This window comes from Dipodomys ordii, unplaced genomic scaffold (genome assembly GCF_000151885.1).
Source record: "Dipodomys ordii isolate 6190 unplaced genomic scaffold, Dord_2.0 Scaffold67, whole genome shotgun sequence".
In the NCBI taxonomy this organism is placed as follows: Eukaryota; Metazoa; Chordata; class Mammalia; order Rodentia; family Heteromyidae; genus Dipodomys; species Dipodomys ordii.
The window spans coordinates 6,162,265-6,181,433 of NW_012267283.1; the positions used below are offsets into that span (position 1 = coordinate 6,162,265).

Here is a 19,169-nt window from a genome sequence, read left to right on the forward strand (position 1 = left end):
AGTTTCCCTGCTTGGCCAGGGATGGCAGGTCAGGGCCAGCGAAGCGCTCGCCGAGAGTGGACGGTGGACCCCACGATCCACCCAGGCCCAGCCCCACCTTGCCGCGGGGACTGAAGCGTCGTCGCCCATTTAAGGGGCGGGCTGCAGCTCCACGTGCTTTCCACTGAGTGACTGAACTACATAAACAGAGGCCGGGAAGGGGGCGGGGACAGGCTGGGAGCAGTCTCTGACCGATAGTAACCCCGGCTCTCGGCGCAGCCGAATCTATAAAAGGAACTAGTCGCGGCAAAACCCAGTAATTCCGAGGGAGAGTGAGCAGGCCCGGCCGGGCTGAGCGGAGCCCACACCTCTCTTCCCCGGTGCGGGTGGGCAGGGAAGGGCCCGGGGCGCCCCAGTACCTACGCAGCCAGCCGTACTGACGGGGTGCTTCGCTCGGTTATTCTTCCCCTCCCCCTTCCCGACGAGGTTCGTCGAGGGGTAAGGGGAAAGAGACGCCCAGGGCGAAGCGGAGAACAGGTAAGAGGTGTCCAGCTATTGTTTGGGGTTTATTTGGGGGGGCAGGGTAGGAAGGGGGCGGGGTGGCTTTGGGAGGCTCTGGGTTTCGAGATTTGGGTCTGGGGGTACCCCCACATTGCCACCTCTGGCAGACGCCCCTGGGGCGGAGGCGACCTCAACGGGGTGGGGGGTGAGGGTGGCCTTGGGACGGGCTCTGGGGACCCCAGGACGCAGCTGGGGGGGGGCTGCCCGCGGGGGCTCACCTCGCAGCGCGCGGGCATGGAGACCCCAGGCCAGTGCACCCTGGGGGTGCAGGGTCCCCGGGGGTGTGGGGGCGAGGGGCTGATCCACGCCGAGCCAGTCCCTCGGTGTGGGACCCCTCGAACTAAGCTGGGGAGCCAGCGTTGGGCCCAGGACTAAAGGCAGCCACGCGCGTGCTCGCTGCTCCTTTCTTGAGCGAGTGTGGGGTCTCGGACCTGGAGCTGGGTGGGCTCCGCGCGCCCCGAGACGGGTGCCCGAAGAACTCGAGTGGAAAGTGCCCCCGGTGGGGTCGCTCTGTGAAGCCCGGAGGCTTTTTCTGTTTGACCTGGGAGGCGAGGTCCGACTGGAGGGTCTCCTGCGGGGCTCACCCGAGCCTGCCCGGGCGGACAACTTCAGAGAATCCGGTGGGGAGCCGGCGCTGGGGTGCTCCCCTCCCTCCTCTTCCCCATCTCTGCCCCCACCTGCCTGCTTTGGGCTGCACATCTCGGGGGGGGGGCGGGGGCGCAGCCTCTGGCTCGGCCCGGGTGGTGCGGAGGAATGACCGCGAGTAACCCCGGCGGGCGGCGCACCGCTGGCGAGCGCGGCGGGCGGCGGGGCCGGGCCGGGCCGGCGTGGGGGGCGGGGCGCGGGCTGCCGGGCCCCTGGAGAGCGCCTCCTGGCCGGGGGGTCGGGGTATGGTGCGGCGGGCTTACCCGGGGAGACCCATCTGGGAAGCTGGTGGAGACCTCGGTGGCTGGGAGGAACCCCGAGGCTTTGGGGCTGACGGTTCACCGCCCCCTCCTGCCCGCCAGTGTCCCCGCCGACCCCTAGGTCATTGCTAAATGAGAGATGGAGGTGGGGGGGGGGAAGGGTGGTGTTCTCTGGCCAGTGCCTAAGTTGTGTGCAAGTGTGGTCCTTTTATTTATCTGTTTTTATTTTTGTCCCTCCAACACTGCATTGACCAGAAGGAAGGAAAGAAGGACTATTAAAAAGAACGAAGGAGATGCGTCCGTGGTGGGGTTCTCTAGGGGCAACACTGACACCACCGGGATTTCAAACCCAGATCTTCTCCAAGGGGGTGAGGGGGTGTATATTCATTAATAGGGAATATATTTGATTTTGGGGGGGCATCAATCAGGGGGCTTCAACTCAGGGCCTGGGCGCTGTCCCTGAGCTGTTTTTGCTCCAGGCTAGCTCTCTACTATGTTGAGTCATAGCTCCACTTCCAGTTTTCTGATGGCTAATTGGAGATAAGAGTCTAACAGACTTCCCTGCCCAGCTGGCCATGGACCGCGGATCCTCAGATCTCAGCCTCCCGAGTAACTAGGATGACAGACGTGAGCCACCAGCGCCTGGTGTAGTGGATATTTTTAAAAACTTTTCTTGGCATTGAGAATCAGCATATTACTTTCCTCCTATAGCTCACTCACCACCTCCCACAAAGCACAAAATGTCCCCCAATTTCAAGAGCAAGAGTTAAATTGGTTCCTTTACCATAATACATTGGAACCTATACCCAAGAGTCTTAGTTTTCAAACCATTTAGTTTCTCCACTTTTATTTCAGCCTGTTTTTTCTCACACCTAACACAAAATAACAGAGGCTTACTGCTGTTCATAGGATTTTTTTTTTCTGAGAAACTTTTCCTGCCTGGAAGACAGTGAGAACACATGGAGAATGTTCCTGAGTAGAACCTCCTTACATAGTACAATTTTCAAGTAGGAAGTTTCTGTTGTCAGCCTTTTTCTCAGTAGCTTCCACTGAATTAATTAATGATAGGGATAATTTGGAAAGCACTGGCTACACAGCAAATCAGTGTCTTGCTTGAAAATGAACAGTGAAACTGAAGAACCAGAGGTTTCCAGCTTTACTGTTACAATAAAGTAATATTTGAGTTCATTTGCAAAGTGATTATGGCATACTGATTGTGACTTATGACATTGTGACAGTATGATATATCTAATTATGGCTAGACTGCCTGTGTTGTGTGTGTGCCTGCTGTAGATGATCATTTAAAAATCTCAACTCTTACAAGTATTTCAGTGTGCATCTAAATGCAGGCTTGTAATGGACCCCGGACACATTTTGGCTTAGAGCATTTTTTAACAGTTGGTGTGAGACAATGCATTAGTCTAAGATTGGAAAAGAGTGATTAGTGCTTGGGTGTTTTCAACTCTGAAGGAAGCTCCAATGCAAACATTGTTAAAAATGAATGAAATAGAATGAGACTTAGCAAGTCAGCTTCCTATTTGTTTTGTACCACTTAACCTATATGGAGAGCAGTGGGAATATTTTAAATTTTTAAAGGGACATTCTCTCCCACAAATCAGAATGTTTATGCTTGCTATATTTATTGTTAGAGTTTTGCTATTTCATTAGATGGACATTCCCTTAAACTTTCAAAATTGTGAGCCTTTTGGATATCTAGAGAACACCAAAACGCATGATGTTTTTGCACTTTTAAATGCCCCTATGTCTAAATTAATCTTGATTTGTGGTCTAGATATTAAAAAAAATAACAATGGGCAAATACAATCATAACAGTCAATGTACATATATGAAAATGGACCCAGGTAATTTGAGAGGATTGGTGGGATTGAGAGAGATGAAGGAGAATGATAATGAGTGACATTGATCAGGATTCATTGTACTAATTGATGCATTGAATTGAAGCCTTTTAGTACAACTTATTAAAAGAAAATAATTTTGTCATAAAAAAGAAACAATGCAGTTGTATGTCCTTGATGGTATGTTCCTCACAGCATCAGCACTTAAAAGACCATTTTGAATTAATGTTTTATTTAATTGTGCTCAGAGAAAACCTACATTAAAATCTGCAATCATCTTTACATATACAAATTGAAATACCATAAATGTCAAGGCTGTTTTATATATATATATACATATATAATATTAGAAGTAGGGCAGTATGTGTCAAATACTGTTTCTCAAATGTTCATCTTTCCAATAAGCCCATTCTTTACTCCTGTGTTACAGACAAGAAGCTGTGAGTCTAACTTGTCCCTGACCATATACCTAGCAAGGGGCAGAGCTTAGATTTGAGTTTAGTTCTAGAATTCTTTTAACTCCTACATTAAACTAGGTGTTGATGCAATTTCAACTGCTGTGAGCAAGGAGCATTGAAGAATGCCCACCCTGTTCTGTGCATTCATCTGCCATAGCCTATATCGGCATCTCCAGTGGGTAGCTTACTTCCCGTGTTGCTGTGAGTGGGCCAGCCAAATTCTCTTTAGCATGCAGAGACCTTGGTTGCATAGGGATTGCAACACTGTGGAAAGAACAGAGAGTAATATTTTTGCTCAACTCAAATATTTTAAAACTTGGTTTTAAATGGAAATGATACTGTTGCTTCGTTCAATTATTTGTGAGTCATGTGTGATCTCAAAGGGTTTTCCTGTGTGTTACACAGGATCGGAAATGGAATGATGGAGCATTTGGCTATCAAAGTACAAGGAACAAAGGAAAAGGAGGGAGAACTGTTAATTTGACTGTTAATCTTATGGTGAATTTTTAACTTGGTTATCATACATTTTGGTCGTTAGTTGGCCAATTTTAAAAAAATATAAATGTGGACCTTTTGAAATGAGCTGTTCCTTTGTTACTATTTAGAAATCAAATTTAGCCTTTTCTTGGGTTTATTTATCTGGGAGTTTCAAAATATGTCTTAAGAAATCGAAATATCAGGACTAGGTGTACAGCACTGTAATTCCAGTTACTAGGCAGTTGAAGGTAGGAGGATGGATGTCTCACACCAGCCAGAGCAAAAGCATGAGACCCTATTATACAAAAATAAGTAACAACAAAAACAAAACACAAAGATACTAAAAGCAAAAGTGTAGGGTGCTGGGTGCCAGTGGGTCACACCTGTAATCCTAGCTACACAGGAAGCTGAGATCTGAGGATCACAGTTCAAAGCCAGCCTGGGCAGGAAAGTCTGTGAAACTCTTTTTCTCCAATAAACCCTCCAGAAAACCGGAAGTGGCGTTGTAGCTCAAGTGGTAGAGTGCTAGCCTTGAGCTAAAGAGCTGAGGGATAGCGCTCAGGCCCAGAGTTCAAGCCCCAGGACCCACCAAAAAAAAAAAAAAAGTACTTGGGTTGCGCCCAGTTGGTGGAGCACTTGCTTAGCAAGTAAGAGGCCAGTACTGCCATATATAAAATGTAAATAAATAAGTTTTAATCAATGAAATAGGATGGGGAACTGAGTTTCTTATTAATTTTATAGCAAATTAGGAATCTTACTAAACACTTCTCAGTACAGTTATATTTGTCATTGACTTACCATATGCTGGACATTTTAAGGGTTTTTACATTTGATAACTCAGTTCATTCTTCTGAAGAGCCCACAAGGTAGGTACTGTTATTATTTTTATAGATGAAATTTAGATGGAAGCAACTTAAGTAGACTGGTTATAGGTTTTGTTCAAGAGGAACAAGTAGTGTTGTAAGTAGTTTGGCCTATGAGTTTACCAATTGCAGGGCAAAAACCTTGTCAAAATGGCAAGTTTTTTTTTATAATAAATGAAATACAGAAGGAGATTTCTTCCTTTTAAAAATAGTTCCTTGACTTATTACCTGACTTATGTAAGAGTAATCCCTCTGTATATCACCTTTATAATAACAATAAAAACTTAATAGATCCTTGAATAGCTTACAATATACATATTTGGAGAAGTACACTTAGAAATGCACTAAATTGGAGGATGAGAATCTCACATATAATATTGCTTTAACACCATGGCCTTCAGTTACTCTGAATTCCTTTGAAATTTTAAATTCTCTCAAAGAAAAGAGCATTTGCTGTTAACTGCAGTTGTCACACATTTGGCTCCTAAAATATAATAAAGCTAAGAACTTCAATACAAAATCCTCCAGGTTTTTGTGAACCTCCTTTATGGGCTGATTGGATTGTCCTCCCGCTTTGACACTTGCCTGGATCCATACCTCTTGCAGGATACTCTGTGAAAATTAATTGACCTTTTCTTTACCCTCTCAGGGGACTTGGATTACAGCACTCTTCATGTCATGTATTTAATTTTATTTTTCAAAACGGGTTAGTATTTGTCTTCCTCTGGCATGTGTGCTTCTCTAAAGAGAAGATTTTAATTCATTCTCCCTTAACTTATTCCCCTTGATGTGGAAGGAGTTTAACAAATGCTGACTGGAATGATGCAGTCAGAGGAGGCTGGGAACCCCACATTTGCTTCCTGTGTTCTAAAAGACTGTTTAGGTTGATGCTGATGGGATAAAATTATATTACAAGTAACTGTAGTTAGGCTAGGTTTATGAAAGAGTTATAAATTTTCATGCATATTTAAGTTATTTGGGTCTGATCAGTCTTAGTAGGACAAACAGTTCTAATCTGTCCAGTTTCATTTCCCTTTTGGAGCCAGCTGTGATGTGAAAAAAAAATATAGAATGTGACATTTCCACATTTAAGTATGTTGGATGACATCTTTATTTGATTAATGAGTAATTAATAAAATAATTTAGAAATTTAAATACTTTTTTCAAAATTCTGAATAACTAGAATAACCTCATGCATTAAATTTACATATGTATGTAAATCTATAACAATATGTATAACAATATATAACTATAATTATAACTATATATATGAGTTAATAATTCTGCAGTATTTTCTATGTCAAATCCAACTTCCAAAAAGAATCTAGAATCAAAACATTTTATCTGTTCAGTCTTGAAGTAAAGGTGTTTTATGGTAATATATGACATTCCCTAGGTGGAATTTTCTAGTAGCCAATCCATTTATAAGACTTTTGATGCTACCTTGAATATTTTCTTAGTTCTTCCTAAATAAGTTAAAAATAATATATTAATAGGATGAGGGCATCTTGAAGTATGAATTGCAGATATTAATGAAAATTAATCTATGAAGAGTTAATTAACATAGTTGATTTTTTTTTTTTTTGCTGATCATGGGGCCTGAACTCTGGGCCTGGGCGCTGTCCCTCAGCTCTTCAGCTCAAGGCTAGTGCTCTACCACTTGAGCCACAGCACTACTTTCAGCTTTTTCTGCTTATGTGGTGCTGAGGTATCGAACCCAGGGCCTCATGAATACAAGGCAAGCACTCTACCACTGAGCCACCTTCTCAGCCCCCATAGTTGAAATTTTTATCTTGTTAGCAGAGTATATCTGACATTAGACAAGTTGCTAATCTCTCTTGGGTTCTATTTCTTTATCTGTAAAATAACATGTGTGTGTATGTATGTGTGTATGTGTGTTTACAGTGTAAAGCATTTTATAAAATATTTGACATATTGACTATGATTTTATATTGGCATTTTCAATGACTAAAAAATTTTACTTTTGGTTTGTTTCCCTTCAGTTTTTTTATCCCATATTACTTGTAATGTACTGATATGTCATACTCAGAAAAAATAGATGATGATGATGATGATGATGATGATGTTGACAGGTATTAATCTAGGTTCCCCTCTTATACTGAGTCACTAATTCTTTTAGTGTTCTATTTGAACATGGTACAATTAGATATTAGTTCAACTTTTAAAAATATATGCATATGATCAGTAGTTTTTTTTCTGGGGAGAGAGTTGATTTTCTTGAGGTAATACTGAAATCTATAGATTCTTTGTTAGAAAAATTATGTGGAGGCTCATAAATCCCGATTTTATGTATAAGTATAGGGGTATTCATGAATGCCCGTAAGTTTACTAAGGAGCCATGTGGCCCTGGGCAAGTCACTTTACTTTTCTGAGGTTTACGTTGCTGGTCTATAGGATGAATCTAGCTGACAAGCTTTTTTATATCCTCTGACTTCAAGGCTGCATTTAGGAGAAAAGATGACCCTTTGAATGGACCACTCAGAGATATGCTCTGAAGGATGGATATGCTAAGTTTGAGTGTAACACATCATGGGCTTTTGAGTTATAGGTGAGAAACACCCAGGTACAGCCTTAGAGCCTTCCTGATGAGAGTGAGGCTAGAAAGAAGGGAGATGTTGGAAGGACAGGAAGATGGAGGAGCTGAATGTTTATCTGCATGGAGTGGATGAGATTTGAACCACACATCCAGAAGGAGATTCTTTAAAATCTCTTTAACAAAATGTCTATATTCTCTCTTTCTCTCCCCCTCTATATACCTATGTATCTATCTATCTGTCTATCTATCTATCTATCTCCACATATATATTGTGGGTATGTTTTGCTTTTTATAAGATTTGCTAGAATGTCAGAATCATCCTAAGAAGAGAATTGGACTGTACCTTATAAGGATATTTCTAAGTATGTTGGAAGAAGCTCATTGGGGAGAGATGGGTAAGATGCACCTATTTCTAAAGCATTATCTTGAATTTGATGCTTTAGAAATTGTAACATACTTAGGACAGAAGGGAAGAAGGGTGAAAAGGAGCAAGAGTTTCTGGACAGAAGTAGTAGATAGGTGAAATTGCTGCTAAGAAATTGATTGGGTATCCTATCCTGTTCCCTGTTGGTTTGCAAAAATTCTTTTTGGGTACCAGGGTAAGGGTTTTATTTATTTTTAGCCAGGAATCAAACTAGGCTTACTTTCTTGGAGACAGGAGTCCCTGGGGTTGGAGGAGATAGCAGCTTGTAATTGGTTTGATTTGGTATTTAGATGATCCCAGTTTGACACAAAGGCCATAGTGATGAAAACATCAGCTTTCCTTGGGAAAGCAGAGAGGAATGAAGTTCCAGACTGATGAGTCTAGACAGATATGCAGACCCTTCTTCACTTGCAGACTCAAGGCCTTGGGATGTGAGGTGTGTAGTTTGCCTTAGCTGGAGTGCAATTGTTTTATGGTACCAGGTAAAGGAAGATATACTATTAACAATAGAGCAACAAAATACACTCATTACCTTGAAATTAAGTGTGCTGAAATAGAAACAGTGCTTTTAAATGGAAATAATTTGTTCAGTAAATATGTGCTAAACACCACATACCATGTGAAGTACTAGGTTCTGAACAAATGTCAAAAGACTTTAAGGGTCCACCATATTAATGTTCTTTTTGAGCTTGGCATTTGAGGTTCTTTGAGATTAGATGCTGATCTGTTTTGACAGCTTTGGCACATGTTTTATAGGTTATATTTGAAGGAAGTCCACCTGATTTTCTTACAGAGTTGATTGACATATTAAATGAATCTCTCTACAGGTTTTGGTCTTTTTTCTGACTTTGTTTTCTGGGATCTCCCACTCTTCTTCCAAGTTGCTTTTATCTGTATTGATTCCTAAGTTTGTATTCTGTACCTACTGAGATTTTACCTGTCAACTATACCATGGGTAATAAGAGCCTAATATCTGAATAGGACTTTCTAAACATTATCTCTTTAACTCATTTAATCTTCCTCTGAGATAGGTGTAATGTATGGATCAAGTTATTTAAACCAGTGTGCATTTGTGTGTGTGTGTGTGTGTGTGTGTGTGTGTGTGTGTGTTTAAAACTACAGTTTGGTGGTGCTGGGGATTGAACCCAGGGCCTTGTACATACTAGCCAAGCAGGATACATCTTACCACCAAGCTATATCTCCAACCCTTGTGTCATTACATTTTTGAAATCAGCATTACATTAGTCCTGCAAGCTAAAAACTAGTATTAGTTGTCACAAGTCGGCAATTAAAAAATAAACTAGAATGAAAAGTTATTTTGCAGTCTGTCTGTAAAATGTTCTTTTGCAAAGGCACTAACCAACTTGGAAGCCTGCTCATGCTTTCTTGAAAAAGGGAAAGTAGCAAAGTGTTAAAGAGGTGTCAAAAAGAAAACTAAACAAAAACGCTCTCCTTAATGTAATAAAAGTTTTATAAAGGCTAAGAGGCTCTGAAGAGAACAACATTTTCTTATTCTGTAATTCAGTTTATACTGTGCCTGTTCATCTCTTACAATCCTTTGAGCATTTGTTTTCTGCAACTCTCACATGTGGGGGAAATACTGAGGTTGTCTATTTTAACCCCATTTTTCAGATAATGCACTTGACCTATCTAGCTAATGGCACAGCCTGAATTTGAACTCAACTCTTGCTCACTCCTATGTATGTGCTTTACAGACCATGCCATATTTATGGTGGAAGCTTTCCATCACTATAACAAATACATGAGATAATCAACTTATAATGAAAAAGTTTCTTTTGGTTCCCAGTTTTGGAGGTTCTAGCTCAAGGTTGATTGGTCCTGTTACTCTGGGTCTGTGGAGAGGCACTACTGTGGTGATGGTGGTAGCATCTGGCAGAGCTAACGTCTAAGCTTCATGGCCAGGGAATGGGGAAACAAGGGAAAAGTAGAAGAAGCCAGAAGCTAAAATCCCATAGTCCCCTTTGAGGGGACTCCTAGAGACCTAAATGTCTACTAGACCCCAACTCCTGAATCCCCTGATTACACTGTTGTGGGGACCAGCCCTGTAACACATGGGCCTTTGACAGACATCAAACTCCAGAGTCTAACAGAATTTCTCATGCTTCCTCCTCCCTGTTACCTTTCCTTGAACATTTAAAGAATACTTCTATCTGCTGTGCTCCCACACACATTTTGATATCAGGTGTGTCCTGGTATACCAGTAATGCATGAGCAATGTGTGACATTGTGAGTCTAAGTATTATGGTTTCTCAGGTGCACATATAGTTTCTGGATCCCTAGGGTTCCAGACAGTTTTACTAGGAGATTATCCACTTTAAGTCTCTTCATCAAGACTTCTTTTCTATCTGTGGCCCATAGTGGTAGAATGCTTTGCTAAATTCACTCTGCCATTAATTGGAAATTAAAGTCTTAATTTCTCTTCACTTTAATCCAGCCTCTTTTCTAATATATACAAATGGAGAACAATCTTTATAGTGCTTTTTGGGAGAGAAAAAGGAATTTGTGTCTATAAGAGTCTTTCCGTTTCAGCTTCAATTGTTCATTGAACATTTATTGGTCTTCGTTATTTAACCTGTCTGTTGGGCCAATTTGAATCTTAAGGGGTGTTACAATTGGAGCTTTTTTTTATCCTTTCTCAAATAAAAATTACCCTTTTGTTTTGAGTTCAAAGGAGAAGGAAATCTGTGTAAAAATCCCAAATGTTGATGGTTTCTTTGGCATATTTCTTATGTAAACCTATAAAATCCTGATGCTAATTTTGGCTCTTTACAATTAGGTGTGATTCAAGGTAAGTGTATTTTTTCTAGATGTTAATGTGTTAATTGTGATGAGGACCTTAAGGTCTTCCTCCATTCTACTTTGTCAAATTGTGTTTATTCATTTGCCAGTTTTGTAGGATTTGCAGATTTGGTGTCATTTTTCAGTTTACAGTTCCAGTCATATTTCACCTGATCACAGCATGGTGCTCTCCTATGGGGAGCAAGGGAGGCTGGTCTGATCCTTGATTCAAATGGCTTCTCTTAGGCCAGGGTAGTATCAAGAGCCTGTAGAGCAAGGCTTTTAGGTCATTGTTGCTTGGAAAATGGCTTGTGTGAAGTATATTTGTTTTGTTTTGTTTTGATTTGATGTTTTGCCAGTCCCGGGGCTTGAACTCAGGGCCTGGGCACTGTCCCTGAGCCTCTTTATGCTCAAGGCTAGCACTCTATCACTTGAGCCATAGCACCACTTCTGTCTTTTTCTGTTTATGTGGTACTGAGGAATCAAACTCAGGACTTCATGCATGCAAGATAAGCACTCTACCACTAAGCCACATTCCCAGCCCTTGTGTGAAGTTTTAAATGCCACCATAAAACCACAGTTCACTAAAGGATACTAGCATAAGTTATACTCAATAGCTTAGTTCCATGTTTTCCTTCAGTATATTTTCTTTGGCACACAGAAGATTTGATCTGTGAAAATCTTCACATCCAAAGGACTTCATGTAGGCAATACATAGGATCTTGATATACTGGAACAAAATAGAACTATTCAGTTTTGTAAGGTTCCCCTGCACCTGAAGTAATCCTCAAATAATAGTTTCTATAATGCTAATATGAAAAGATAAAAAGCTTGTATGCTTATTTTTTTTAGAATCTCAAGTGCGTGGATTGAGACTTGTGATCATATTCGTCTTCCTTTTCTTAAGTTAGCAAGGCTGCTAGAAAAGTTGTTTGCTTTGGTTTTTCTAGAGAAGGATTTTAGTTATAAAGTTCAGAGAGCGGGACCTGTGTCTACAGGCTCAGCAAGTCTGTCACCTTGACAAAATTCCCACTCATCTAATTAGCTGACACTGCACTGCAGAAATGGAGGCGTCTTAGTCACATGACATCTGCTTGCACTGCTTCAAGAGCTGGCTGGTTGTTCTGGAGAAGCTCGAGTTGCTCATCTGCTTTCCGAGTTAGAAGTGGACAGGAGCCTGCCGACTGGATGACTTGTTTGGGCAAAAGTGTTAAAGTACAAAAATTACATCCAGGTGTTGAAAGGCTTCCTTGCCTGAGTTCTTCACCTGAGCCTGTGTGTTTAGAGTTCAGAGCTCCTGAGCAGTGATGCAAGTCTTATATCCTAGGTTGAACTCCTAGGAAAGGTGTCCTTTGTAAAGCTGGTGTATTCTTGGGGGTTCTGCAGACTCAGCCTGACAATTCTTGCTCTTTGGAGATTAATATAAATGTCATGGTTTTGTGCCACCTGAACTTTTTCTTTCCATGAAAGCTCTGATTTGTTATTTTAGTGTGCTTGCTTTAATTAAAAAAAGAAGAAAACCTGCCCTTATCTCTGCAGTTTTTACTACAGAAGTCTTCATTTCACAAGTGTTTTTGGAGTACCAGGTCATCCTGGACTCAGAAAACATATGGAGACAAGAGTAGATTGCTCTACATGGTTTGCCACTTAACCGGGCTCAAGTAGAAATGATTATAGGTAGAGCTGAAAAGAGATGGTGGAATTACAAGTCCCAGGTTTCATCACCGTAGAGAATGGAAGAAATGAGGTGGACATGAAACCTGAGGCAGGTGCTGAAGACTCGAGGGAAGGCAGCAGCAGGCTGTGTAAAGTGGTAGCTGAATGGCCCAATAGTGGAGATTTGGGAAGGGGATTTTGTGATTTAAAAAAAAAAAAAGGTCAGAAGTGGTACCAGGATACCAAGGTGGCATTTTTACCTCTGCCAAATAAGCTGGACATTGGAGAGAGCTGCACTTTGCTCTGGAAAAGCTCTAGAGGGAAATGTCTGGACACAGAGAGAGAGAAGAGCAATTCCTTTAATTACCTGCCCACTTGATTTCCCACTATGGATAAAAGCTGTATCCTGCCGACTGGGCATGCATTGCTATAAGAGCTATGTGTACTGCACCTAATTTCTTCCAGGAAGTGGATGAATGTTTTATATACATTATTAGCTCTGCCAGGGGCTCAAAGTCTCTAGGGTCCCAGAGTCAGTGAGTAACACTGTGAGTGTACAAAGGCAGTTCTCCAAAGCCTCCTCCTTCCTATTGGACCAGTTAATTCAAGAAAACATAACATTATTATTTTAAAAAGGAAAATGTGGAGGGAGCATAAGACAGGGTAGTAGAAGGAGTGAGTTTGACTAAATACATTATGTGCATGCATGACACTATCACAATGAAACCCCTTTTTACAATTAACCTATGCTTATCTAAAGCAACAGGTTGGAGAGTTTTCTGTGTCAGAGAATAGGCCCAAAGGAAAGGAAGGACAGTGAAAGATTTGGGTTTGTCTGACCCCCAAATCTTTTGAGCATATAGACTAAGAAAAGATTGTGTCTGAAGAGCCTTCAGAGATGTAAGCAAAACAAAGTGATCATTGCTGGTACTATCTGTGAGCCATTTTTTTTTCTCTTGGAAAAATACTCCTAAGACAATAAGGAACGTTATATCATCACAGTCATAGTTTTTCTGTAAACCAAGGATTGCAGAATGGGGACTTGCTTGCTTGTTTTCATGCACAGATGCTATTTATGAATTCCTCTCTTCAACTTCCTCTTATTCCGATATGATTATGGTTGAACACTTTGATTTTTTCCTCTCATGACATATAGTAGTAACAGGTTTCTTACCTAAGAGAAAGATCCATTTTCTTAGGTGCTACCTACCTATGACCAGGGAGAAAGTGGAATAGTTGCATTTTTCCCTGAAGTCTTCCTTTGAAGGTTTCCCTGTCCTAGTTTAGTAGAAATCAGCAGAGGAGGGGATATCTCTAACATTTTTGTTAGAATTTCTCCATAATCTTACTGCAGTAATAGAAGGGTTTAGGTTCAGAACAAATCTGCTTCTAGATGGGCTGTTGAGAGTTTTCTAAGTCCTGAGATGATTTAGCTAGTAGCAAATGGAATGATAAGAGTAATGGATATCAATTGGTTGTCCCAAGTATTAGTGACATGTTTGGAATAGATTTAAATCTTTAGGATCCCCTTTAAAAATAGAATTGTTGACATCGTGAAAAATTATGCTTTTCCAAGGCTACAGATTTGTACTACATTCATCGATTTCTTCTTTTAATTTTTGTGGATTCATTTCCTAGGCATCACTTTAAAAACTGAGTATTGAAAATAATTTTTTCTAAGAAATTGAATACGTTATCCAGGTGTATGAAGGGTATTTATCTGTAATCTTATTTTTATGAAGGATATTTATGTGTAATTATTAATAATCAAGTCTGTATAATACATTTATTTTTTTCCATAAGTTGTAGATGACTGGAATTAGTAAATATCACTGGATCAATATATTTTTAAATGGGTAATAATGTGTTAACAGAGCTTCTATACTGAAGTAATTCTTGTGTAATGCAAAGATGACTTCATTTTTTTTCTTGATTTTTACCTTGAGAGATTTCTTCCCCTCTGTCTTCTCAATGATAAGTGCTAGAAAATTATAGTCTAAGTACAGACAAGATTTCAGAGGTCTCAGTGAACCAGCCCGTGGCTGTCTGTGGTTCGCTTTTGTTGGAATTGGATTGGGATTTAATGGACACTAGCAAAGTCAGCCTTAAGGACCTAGCCCTATTAGCATCTGGAAGCCAGTGAAGTTAAACCAAAACAATCAAATTAGCTCCAGGCTTACCAGATTGCTAATGGGTCAGCCCCAGAGAAAACATGGATGACTCAGAATCCCCTCCTACCAAATGGCAGCTACATCCTGTCTTCAATCCTGGATGCTGAGAGCCTGTTCTAGTCAGGTCTTCTGACCTGTAGTAATCTCATTAGGCTTTTCCCAAACTAAAGATCCAGAGACACACCCAGAGAGGCAGTCAGAGAACAAGTCTTTTCCAGAGCAAAAATGCTTTGTTGGGTTTATAAATCCTATATCTGATGATTGAAGGTCCTCATACATCTCTGGAGATGAGACATTGGAATCTCATGACTCTTAGGCTTACGTCAACTTCTCATGAATAGTCAATCAGATGAGTTTTAGGACCAGTACCTTGCCCTTCCTGTCTGATACACTTTGTAGTTTATTGGCAAGCTGTTCATTGATATAAAACACCTAAATCACTATGAATGTGCAGAGTTTTTTTTTTTTTTTTTGTGTGTGTGTGTGTGTGTGTGTGTGTGTGTGTGAGAATACCGTACAGAGGAGTTACAATTACATGGGCAAGATAACGAGTACATTTCTTAGAGTTTTAATCTGTCCATTTTACCTCAATTAAGAATAGGACATCTACTGCCAGGTGCCTGTGACTTATGACTAAAATCCTAGCCTACTCAGGAGGCTGAGATCTGAGGATCAAGGTTTGAAACCAGCCCAAGCAGAAAAGTTTCCATGAGATGCTGATCTCCAATTAACTACTCAAAAACTGGAAGTGGTGCTGTGGCTCAAAATGGTAGAACACTAGCCTTGAGCAAAACAGCAAGCTCAAGGACAGCGCCCAGGCCCTGAGTTCAAGTTCCATGTCTGACAAAAGAGAAAAGAAAAAAAGTAGGACATCTACAAACAATTTCATCAAGACAGATACTAAGCTGTTGTAAGAAATTTCAGTGTGCAGCTCATTGCTGGTAACGATGTGAAATTTGTCTTAGCAAAGCAGAATACTCACATATACCAGACAACAGAAACATTTATTTGTTTATTTGAAGTTTAGAGGGAATAACTCAAATAACCACTGTTGTAGAAAAAAAGCCAATTAGTTTGTTGGCTACACATTCAGGATATGTGAACTGGTTGGGTAGAACTAGTGAGCAAAATGATTGTTTATTTATGAATAAATGGCTTATTGGGAAGAGTCATGTGATAATTTCTTGAGCAACCTAAGAGCCAACCCTAAATTTTAGATAAATGAGTTGTTACTAGGGATCCTCAGCTTCTTTACCTTGTAAGATTTTGGAAAGGGTGTGGTGAGAGTAGATCTCCACAATCTCTAGATACTCATTGTGCCTACAAATACAGCAAACCAATGGAACCCAGACTTGGGAAACATGAGGGGTGGGGTTTCTCTGCCCCAGTGACACGGAGAACTCTGTGGGTGGTCATGCTTGGAGACTTTGCTCTTGAGGAACCAGCTCTGGCTGAGGTGTGTGGTTTGACTGCCACCCTAGAGTTAGGAGTCCAGCATTAGTGCTCACATTAGTGCTCAGCTGCAGTGATAAAGTATTTTTGCAGGCGGGAACAGGTCCTGCTTCACCTTTTGTTACTTAAAACAAGAGTTTCTGGTAGCAGTGTGAATGCATGCACATTTTCCCTATCTGCATTTCATTGCATTCAGCAATACCTGAATGTGGCTGAAAGGCAGAGGTGACCTTAGGAGTTCCTGTTTTTCTTTTAGTGACACCAAATTGAAGGAAACCTTCGACCTTGTATTTTTTTTATCATGTCTTTCTATTGTGTCCTCTGTATTTTATAGTTTTTTTTTCCTTCTTTCATCTCTTTTTGAAAGTTACATGTCAAGTTCAAAAGGAAAACATGTCTTGGCCAGGAAGGGAGTGAGGAGGAGAGTGTAGGGAGACAAAAGACATCATTTCCTCTTCCCACCAGGTTTCCTGTGAAGCTGTTTTCTTTTTCTTCTTATTGCTTTTGCCAGCATCATCGACTCTGTCTGGCATTTCAGGTTTTGGTTTGGAGAAAAGTGGAAATAATTTATATAATCCTGGTGCTACTTGAGTGTCCCCTTTGTGGGTAGCATGTGGCTATATCCATTTGCTCTCCTAAAGATGCTTCATCAGAAAGGAGTTCCTTCCCAACATTGTCTATTTTTTCTTGCTAGAAGTACCATGAAAACAGAATATTGCCTTTCTTGTTCCCTGTTGAAGCTCCAGCATGTGATAGGTGCTCAATAAATATTTGTTGTGGCTCATGAGAGGCTGGGAGTGTGAATGCTGCCATTGTTCATGGAATTAATAAATAGTGGTGACTATTTATCTATTCTAAAGGCATCAGACAGTCTTTTTATTATACAGTTCTTAGATCTTCCCAGCTTAATTTGACTTGTTGGGTATATTAGCTGTCATAATAGAAGGCAGATTGTTTTGGTGTCAGGATTATTGATACTTGATTTACATATGGTAAAATTCATTCCTTTGAAGTATGTAGTTTGATGAGATTTTGCAGATGGACCCAGTTATATAATCCTATAGCTACCCCACAGTCACTGACCAGTGTTCTATTGCTTTGCCTTTTCTAGAATGTTATATAAATGAAATCAGACAGTATATCCTGTTTGTTTTCTATGTCTGGCTAATTTATTTTAGCATAAGGTTCTTGAGATTTATCCATGTTACATATATCAGTAATTTGTTCCTTATTGTTGCCAAATACTATCCTATTTTTATATCTCCTTCTGCTGATGGCTATTTGGGTTGCTTCCAGTTTGGGGCTGCTTTGTGTAACGCTTCTGTGAACATGTACAAAAGTCTGTGTGCACACCTGCTCTCATTTCTTTTGGGTAAATATCTGGAATGGGATGACTGGGCTATCTTGTAAGCAAATGTATGGCTTTCTAAGATACTACCAAACTACCCAAGCGGCTTTTCCATTTTTCATTCCCAGGGTCTGTGTGATGAGTTTTGGTTGCTCCACATACTTGCTGGCACTTTTTAACTTAAATTTAATGGTCAGACAATATAGTTTTGATTTGCATTTCTCTGCAACCAGTAAGCATTTTCACTTATTTGGGAAGGCTCTATTTCAGCACTCTTACGTATTCTATAGATATGAGTGGCTTCAGAATACCAGCCATAGCAGAAGTAAAAAATTCTAAATAGCCGAGCGCTGGTGGCTCACGCCTGTAATCCTAGCTATTCAGGAGGCTGAGATCTGAGGATCACGGTTCAAAGCCAGCCCGGGCAGGAGAGACTGTGAGACTCCTATCTCCAATAAACCACCAGAAAACCGGAAGTGGCGCTGTAGCTCAAGTGGTAGAGCGCTCGCCTTGAGCTGAAGAGCTGAAGGACAGTGCCCAGGCCCAGAGTTCAAGCCCCACGACCGACAAAAAAAAAAAAAAAATTCTAAATAATCAAAGCTTTGATCAACCACTTCCTTCAGGTCCCTACTGATCAAAGCAAAGTTGAGATGTGCAAAACACCAAATTTTATCAGGAGGTCAGGGGGAGGGTCTACCTGGGTGACTGACAACAAGAATGAGAGAGATGATGCCTAGGTCTTGAGCATGAGGATTGAAAGCTAAGCTCATGGTCCTAGTGGCCTTGGGAACAGCTGCTTGGTCTTTACTTCCTACTTGATAGGAATCAGACTTAGATTCATTTATGTTTTATGCTGCAGAGTCCCCTGGGAAGCTTAGTAGTCCTTTGTGACCCTCTCCAATGTGGCAGGAGCCTGCTGAACACAGAGCTCCTTCTCTGGGGACAATTTGCCAGAATCAGTTAATCAGGCATGAAAAATCAGTTAGCACAGGCCCAGGAATAGTACCATCATGAATTCGGAGACACTATTTCTCATGTTCATCCTTTTTTTAAAAAAACTAATGAAGCACACACACATATTCCCTGATACCTTTTACATACCAAGGAAGACAGTGATAAAGGAGCCCGAAACATTACTGCTGGACATATCTCACAAGGGAAAGCAGAAGTTGTCGAGATCACTTAGGAAGGGCCCCTAGACCAGGTGACTAGAAGAAAAAGTGATCAGGAAAGGGGACTCCTCAGACAGTGGCAGCTGAGTGGAGACGCAGAGTGGAGGAGGAATTAGCAAGGCTGACAGTGCTGCAGAAAGTAGTCAGGACCAGGGAAGAGCCCAGTGATGTTTCAGTGGTAGAAGAGAATACAGTCCATTCCTAGTCCATGAGTCCTTCTCTAGGCATTGCAGAGCAGGTGGAGAGAGGTGAGAGTCAACTGAAGAGTCATTATGGGACCAAGGAAAGCTTTGGTGAAGGTTGGACTCTTATCATCAGGGTGGTGGAGGCTAACAAAGGGTTGGGAGGGGACATATTTGGGTATTTGGTTTGGTTGAATCATTTTGAGGGCTCTTTGTCAAAGGAAGAGGAGTAGGGGTAAGACTGGAGCAGGGAGACCAGTGAAGTGGCCACTGTGGGTATCAGGAATCAGATGAGAAGCACCTATTGAC

The 19,169-nt window shown here is 41.1% G+C and overlaps 1 protein-coding gene across 2 annotated transcripts in view; it reads left to right on the top strand.

Moving 5' to 3' along the window:
- The first annotated feature begins 319 nt into the window (after positions 1-319).
- The window catches only part of Abca1 (ATP-binding cassette, sub-family A (ABC1), member 1), a 127,742-nt gene continuing 108,892 nt past the window's right edge, over positions 320-19,169 (top strand). For both annotated transcript variants that reach the window (XM_013023292.1, XM_013023294.1), the window contains exon 1: positions 320-516. The gene's annotated coding sequence lies outside the window, so the exon portion shown is untranslated. The remainder of the gene's footprint in view (positions 517-19,169) is intronic.